Here is a 7,796-nt window from a genome sequence, read left to right as displayed (position 1 = left end):
CTAAGCACTTCTCCCATTGCAAGAACTACCAATCTAGTTGGCCAAACCAAACGGATAATTTGAAGAGACTTGCAAAGATAACTCAATCATACATAAAAGAATTCAGAGAAGATTCAAATATTATTCATAGATAAGTTGGATCATAAACCCACAATTCATCGGTCTCAACAAACACACCGCAAAAAGAAGATTACATCGAATAGATCTCCACGAGAGAGGGGGAGAACATTGTATTGAGATCCAAAAAGAGAGAAGAAGCCATCTAGCTACTAGCTATGGACCCGAAGGTCTGAAGTAAACTACTCACACTTCATCGGAAGGGCTATGGTGTTGATGTAGAAGCCCTCCGTGATGGATGCCCTCTCCGGCGGAGCTCCGGAACAGGCCCCAAGATGGGATCTTGTGGATACAGGAAGTTGCAGTGGTGGAATTAGGTTTTTGGCTCCGGCTTTGGTCTAATAGGGGTACGTAGGTATATATAGGAGGAAGGAGCACGTCGGTGGAGCTCCGAGGGGCCCACGAGGCAGGGGGCGCGCCCCAGGGGGGGCGCCCTCCACCCTCGTGACCTCCCCGGAAACTTCTTGGAGTAGGGTCCAAGTCTCCTGGATCACGTTCGGTGAGAATATCACGTTCCCGAAGGTTTCATTCCGTTTGGACTCCGTTTGATATTCTGTTTTCTCGAAATACTGAAATAGGCAAAAAACAACAATTCTGGGCTGGGCCTCCGGTTAATAGGTTAGTCTCAAAAATAATATAAAAGTGGAAAATAAAGCCCAATATAGTCCAAAACAGTAGATAAAGTAGCATGGAGCAATAAAAAATTATAGATACGTTGGAGACGTATCATCGAGTATGGAGCGATTATTGAGAGAAAGTCGAGCATAAAATTTTTGAATAATAATTTCTCTTGAGAGCTCATGATTGGGGCATGAATATAACATTGACTTAAGCCTCCCCCAAGCTTGAGCGATGCTCTCTCCTTCGCGAGGCCAAAAACTATATATATATAATTACGATCACGATGAACCAGATGCATAGGATAGAACTTATGATGAAATTCCAATTTCAATCGGTTGTAGTTCCATGATCCAATATCATCACATAGCCTAAACCATGCCAATGCCTTTCCCTTCAAATATAAAGGGAATACCTTCTTCTTGAAAACATCCTCGGGCATACCTGCAAGCTTAAATAATCCACAAACTTCATCCACATAGAGTAGGTGCAAATCGGGATGCAATGTTCCATATCCTGTAAAAGGATTAGATAGCAGTTTCTCTATCATACCCAAAGGAATTTCAAAGTAAACATTTTCAGTAGGCTCAGTAGGTTGAGGAGCAACTCTTTGCTCTACTGGTCGGGGTGAAGATACCCCAAACAAGCCCCTCAAAGGATTACTTTCCATAGTAACGAGTGACAGTAAATTTCAGCACACTATATAAATCTTTCCTTACCAAATTTCACTTACCAAAGGCGCTTCACTCACCGGCAACGGTGCCAGAAAAGAGTCTTGATGACCCACAAGTATAGGGGATCTATCATAGTCCTTTCAATAAGTAAGAGTGTCGAACCCAACGAGGAGCAGGAGGAAATGACAAGCGGTTTTCGGTAAGGTATTCTCTACAAGCACTGAAATTATCCGTAACACATAGTTTTGTGATAAGGTAATTTGTAACGGGTGACAAGTAATAAAAGTAAATAAGGTGCAGAAAGATGGCCCAATCCTTTTTGTAGCAAAGGACAAGCCTGGACAAACTCTTATATAAAGGAAAGCGCTCCCGAGGACACATGGGAATTATCGTCAAGCTAGTTTTCGTCACGCTCATATGATTCACGTTCGTTACTTTGATAATTTGATATGTGGGTGGATTGGTGCTTGGGTACTGCCCTTCCTTGGACAAACATCTCACTTATGATTAACCCCTCTTGCAAGCATCTGCAACTACAAAAGAAGTATTAAGGTAAACCTAACCATAGCATGAAACATATGGATCCAAATTAGCCCCTTACGAAGCAACGCATAAACTAGGGTTTAAGCTTCTATCACTCTAGCAACCCATCATGTACTTATTACTTCCCAATGCCTTCCCCGAGGCCCAAACAATGGTGAAGTGTCATGTAGTCGACGTTCACATGACACCACTAGAGGGAAGACAACATACATCTCATCAAAATATCAAACGAATACCAAATTCACATGACTACTTATAGCAAGACTTCTCCCATGTCCTCAGGAACAAACGTAACTACTCACAAATCATATTCATGTTCATAATCAGAGGGGTATTAATATGCATAAAGGATCTGAACATATGATCTTCCACCAAATAAACCAACTAGCATCAACTACAAGGAGTAATCAACACTACTAGCAACCCACAAGTACCAATCTGAGGTTTTGGGACAAAGATTGGATACAAGAGATGAACTAGGGTTTGAGATGGGATGGTGCTAGTGAAGATGTTGATGGATATTGACCCCCTCCCGATGAGAGGATCGATGGTGATGACGATGGCGATGATTTCCCCCTCCCGGAGGGATGTTTCTCCGACAGAAAAGCTCTGTCGGAGCCCTAGATTGGTTCCGCCAAGGTTCCACCTTGTGGCAGGGGTGTTTCGTCCCAAGAGCTTGCTTATGATTTTTTCCAGGGTGAAAGACTTCATATAGCCAAATATGGGCACCGGAAGCCTGCCAGGGGGCCCACGATACAGGGGGCGCGCCCAGGGGGTAGGGCGCGCCCCCACCCTCGTGGATGGTGGGTGGCCCCCCTCCGGTGCTTTCTTCGCCCAATATTTTTTATATATCCCAAAACTGACTTCCGTGGAGTTTCAGTACTTTTGGAGTTGTGCAAAATATGTCTCTAATATTTGCTCCTTTTCCTGCCCAGAATTCCAGCTGCCGGCATTCTCCCTCTTCGTGCAAACCTTGTAAAATAAGAGAGAATAGGATAAGTATTGTGACATAATGTGTAATAACAACCCATAATGCAATAAATATCGATATAAAAGCATGATACAAAATGGACGTATCACTTAGTTTTGGGTTCAATCTTGTGGTGTCCTCACCAGTGACAAAGTAGGGGTAGCGAGGTACGTATTTGTATTGTTGCCATCAAGGGTAAATAGATGGGGTTTTCATCATATTGCTTGAGTTTATCCTTCTACATTATGTTGATAAGCCACAAGTATAGGGGATCGCAACCGTTTTCGAGGGTAGAGTATTCAACCCAAATTTATTGATTCGACACAAGGGGAGCCAAAGAATATTCTCAAGTATTAGCAGCTGAGTTGTCAATTCGACCAACCTGAAAGACTAAATATCTGCAGCAAAATATTTAGTAGCAAAGTAGTATGGAAGTAACGATAACACGGTTTTGGTTCTTATACCGAAGGTAACGAATCCCACTGCTTTGTCTCAGTTTCGACCTATTAGTCTTTGCAATGTACTGTACAAAATAGCATCCAAGGTGGTCGCTAATAGGTTGAAGATTATATTACCTGATATTATTTCGGAAGAGCAGTCTGCATTTGTGCCAGGGAGGCAAATTACGGATAACATCATTTGTGCATATGAATGTTTGCATTTTATGAAGCGGTCTAGGGCGAAGTCAAACAGTTTTTGTGCACTGAAGTTGGATATGATGAAGGCCTATGATAGGCTAGAATGGACATACTTGAGAGCTATCATGACTAAACTTGGTTTCGCAGAACAGTGGATAAACACAGTCATGGCTATGGTTTCATCTGTCTCTTTTTCAGTTCTTTTCAATGGTGAGAAACTTGACCCTTTCAAACCAACCAGAGGAATCCGGCAGGGAGACCCAATCTCCCCCTACTTATTCTTGATTGCAGCAGAGGGCCTTTCGTGCCTCCTGAAATCCAGTTCTCAGTCATCACTAGCAGGTATCAAGGTGGACCCCATGGCTCCAACCATTAACCACCTTCTATTTGCAGATGACAGCCTGTTGCTTTTCAAGGCGAGTGTGGAGGGAGCAGTTGCAGTGTAAAACCTGCTAGAGAAATATTGTGACGCTTCGAGGCAAAGGATAAACCGTGATATATCATCCATATTTTTCAGCAAGGGGTGTCCGGGCCCCACCAGAACAAAGGTGAAGGATTCTTTACAGGTCCAAAACGAGTCCTTGTCTGATCGGTATCTGGGAATGCCAACTGATGTGGGTCATTCAAAGAATGGAACGTTTAAATACCTGAGAGATAGAGTATGGGAAAAGATCAAAGGTTGGATGGAGAAGCTGCTGTCCTCGGCGGGCAAAGAAGTTCTGATCAAGTCTGTGGCACAAGCGATACCTGTTTATTCCATGGCAGCCGGCTTTGCGAGAACATCACATCGATCATAAGGCAATTCTGGTGGGGGAGTAAGCAGGGCAGAAGGAAGCCCAGTTGGGTGTCATGGGATGTTATGACTAGACCGAAACATATGGGTGGCCTAGGGTTCAGAGACATGGAAATATTTAACCTGGCACTTCTCGCACGGCAGGCTTGGCGCACAATGACTTCGGAATCCTCATTAAGCTCCAGGATCCTAAAATCAATTTACTTTCCAAACTGCTCATTGCCAGATGCAGAGCTGGGGTCTCATCCATCGCAGATTTGGAGGGCCATTGTGGATGGCCGGGACATTTTGGCACAAGGCATGATCAGGAGGATTGGAGACGGGGAAACCACAGACATTTGGGAACACAACTGGATACCGAGGGAGAGTTTCAAAAGACCTATAACATCTCTGGTGCAACATCCTCCTACTAGAGTGGCGCAACTCATCAGTGCATCTACTCCGTCTTGGAATGAAGGACTAGTTCGGTCTATCTTCACTCCGTTCGACTCTGAGGAAATCCTAAAGATACCACTTTGTACGCGCACAGTTTCAGACTTTTGGGCATGGCACGAGGAACCACGTGGTATTTTCAGTGTTGGCTCGGCATACCGTATGATCTTGAGGAAAAAAATCAATCGAGAGGCGTGGCTGCATGAAACGGAAGGATCGTCATATGTTCAGCATGAAAGCAAGAATTGGAGCAGCATCTGGCGAGTGGGTAATGGCAAAAACATTCAGATTATAAGAGACCAATGGATCCCAAGGAAAGAGGGATTGAAGGTGGCCTCTTTTATAAGGAGGTCTAGACTGAGGTGGGTAAACCAACTGATTGATACACAAAACAAAGAGTGGAATGTTGGACTAGTGAGGCAGATCTTCCATCCCTTTGATGCAGATGAGATATGCAAAATTAAAATCCCACGGATCGAAATGGAGGATTGCTATGCCTGGCACTACGAGAAGTCAGGTGCCTTCACAGTTAGAAGCGCCTACAAGCTCGCTGATTCTCTCACGAGAAATAGAACAGAGATAGCAACAAGTTCCTCAAGAGATCCGGGTGACCGGAGCATATGGGATGCAATTTGGAAGGCAGATATACCGAAGAAGATAAAGGTATTCGGATGGAGAGTAGCCACAAATTCACTCGCTACCAAACACAATGCTTACAGAAGGACTCTAGCCGATGACAATGTATGTGAAATTTGCGGTACAGGTACGGAAGATGAGTACCATGCTGTTATCGCATGTACGAGGAGTGTTGCCCTCCGCCAATCCATGAGGACATACTGGGACATCCCTAGGGAATCTGTACTTACATACTCTGGTGGGGATTGGCTACAACTGATGCTACTGGGACAGCATAAGGAGATCAGAACTAAGTTGATGCTAATCATGTGGCAGTCCTGGAACCTAAGAAACAATGTGATCCATGGTGATGGGAAACAAACGGTGTCAGTTGCCGTCCAATACCTGCTCAGACTCCATGACGAGATCCGATTGGCTGCACGCGAACCGATGCACGAAGGTGAGAAGAATAAACAGTCTCTATTCCCGACCAAACCGAGCATAGTGACTATAACTGGACCTAGCCATTGGACTGCACCCCCAGCAGGCTGGGCAAAGTTAAACACAGATGCGGCTTTCCTGGAGGAAACAGGAGAAGCGTGGGGCGGAGCGGTTGCGAGAGACAACAAGGGCCATGTGTTTCTTTCTGTAGGTCGGCGACTTCCCAATTGCAGTTCGGCAGAAGAGGCAGAGGCTGCAGCGGCGGCATTGGGATTATCTGAATTTGCAAAGTATTACTTTGGAAATTTGATCCTTGAGATGGACAATACCGGAGTCGTTCGGGATCTGAAGGCGGAGGAGAAATGCAGATCCTCATGGCATGCATGGATTGCGGAAACTAAGGCCCTCCTCTTGAGCTACGCAAGTGTAGAGATCAACGCAGTTAGAAGGGAAAGGAACAGGCTCGCGCATGAGCTAGCCTTGAACGCACGTGTCTCAGGAGATTTTATGTTCCTTGCTGATGTACCAAATGACATGAGGGATGTAGTGAGGAACGAATATGTCCCCCCCATGGTGTAGGTTGTAGCCATGGTTCTAAAAAAAGCTCAGAATGTTCGTTTGGAGGTTAGCTAGACAATCTATGCCCTGCGGTGAGTTGTTGATGCATCGCCATATGTTGACAGAAGATACATGCAACCTCTGCGGGGCAAGAGACACATGGAAGCATGCGTTACTTACATGTCCGATGTCCAGCAGTGTTTGGGCGTTGGCCCCTGAACATCTGGTGCAACATCTTGTGGATCGCCAAGAGGAGAGCCCGAAGGACTGGCTATTTGTGCTACATGATATACTGGGTAAGGAAGATTTTGTTCGGCTTGTGGTCACGCTTTGGGCAATTTGAGGAGCGAGAAGGAAAGCAATCCACGAGGCTATCTATCAGTCACCATTATCAATACACGGTTTCATCACACGATACTTGGCCGAGCTTCAAGTGTTGAATACAGTGTCGTCGAAGCCGGCGGTAGCGAAGGCCGCAAGATCTACCGTCTGGCAACCGCCGGTAGCGGACAGTGCAAAAGTAAATGTGGATGCTGCAGTACCCCATAGCAGAAGATACGGAGCAGTGGGTGCGATAAGCAGGAGCGCTGATGGATCATTCCTGGGAGCCTCAACCCTAGTGTTCAGACATGTTTCAGAACCGGAGACATTGGAAGCATTGGCCATTCGGGAAGCCCTTGCTCTATCAGATGATTTATACTTGCGGAGGATCCATGTGGCGTCCGACTGCAAAGTGGTGGTTGAGGACATTACGAAGGAAAATGCATCTCGGTATGGAGCAATCATACATGAAGTAATAGATCACTCGTCGTCTTTTGATTTTTGTAAGTTTAGCCATGAATTTAGGAGCTCAAATTATGAGGCTCACAATTTAGGGAAACATGCACTTTCTCTAGGGGTTGGCCGTCATGTTTGGTTAGGCCATCCCGGAGATCTTCCGTTCGTCCCTGTAAACATTGTGACGGTTTAATAAAAATTTCGCGAGATTGTCTCAAAAAAAAAAAACACGGGCGTGAGGTATAGAACTCACAACATTCCATCTTGTAGCGCTCGACAACAACCAACTAAAGTAGGCCTACTACGTTAGCTGGTAGCGGTTGGTTTTATTAGCAAATAGTACCACCTCGCTTTTTTAAAAGCACAGCCATCAATTTGTATACGTGTTCAAATTACCTATCATCAATCATCTTAATAAGCCAGCTCGGAAATTGGTGATCAGAGGATTCGTAGAAATATTATGGGGAAATCGAATGGGGCAAAAAGAAATCAACACTATTGTGGGATAATTAAGGAACGGGATTCCTAATGCATGCTTGAGAAATATGATGGGCAATTAAATGGGTAATTAAGAGGAACGAAGTCGTGGGAACAGAAACAAAAGTAGGCAGCGAATTGGA

This window comes from Triticum aestivum, chromosome 1A (genome assembly GCF_018294505.1).
Source record: "Triticum aestivum cultivar Chinese Spring chromosome 1A, IWGSC CS RefSeq v2.1, whole genome shotgun sequence".
NCBI lineage: Eukaryota > Viridiplantae > Streptophyta > Magnoliopsida > Poales > Poaceae > Triticum > Triticum aestivum.
The sequence above is the reverse complement of the archived record's forward strand: the minus strand, read 5'-3'. Positions refer to the sequence as shown.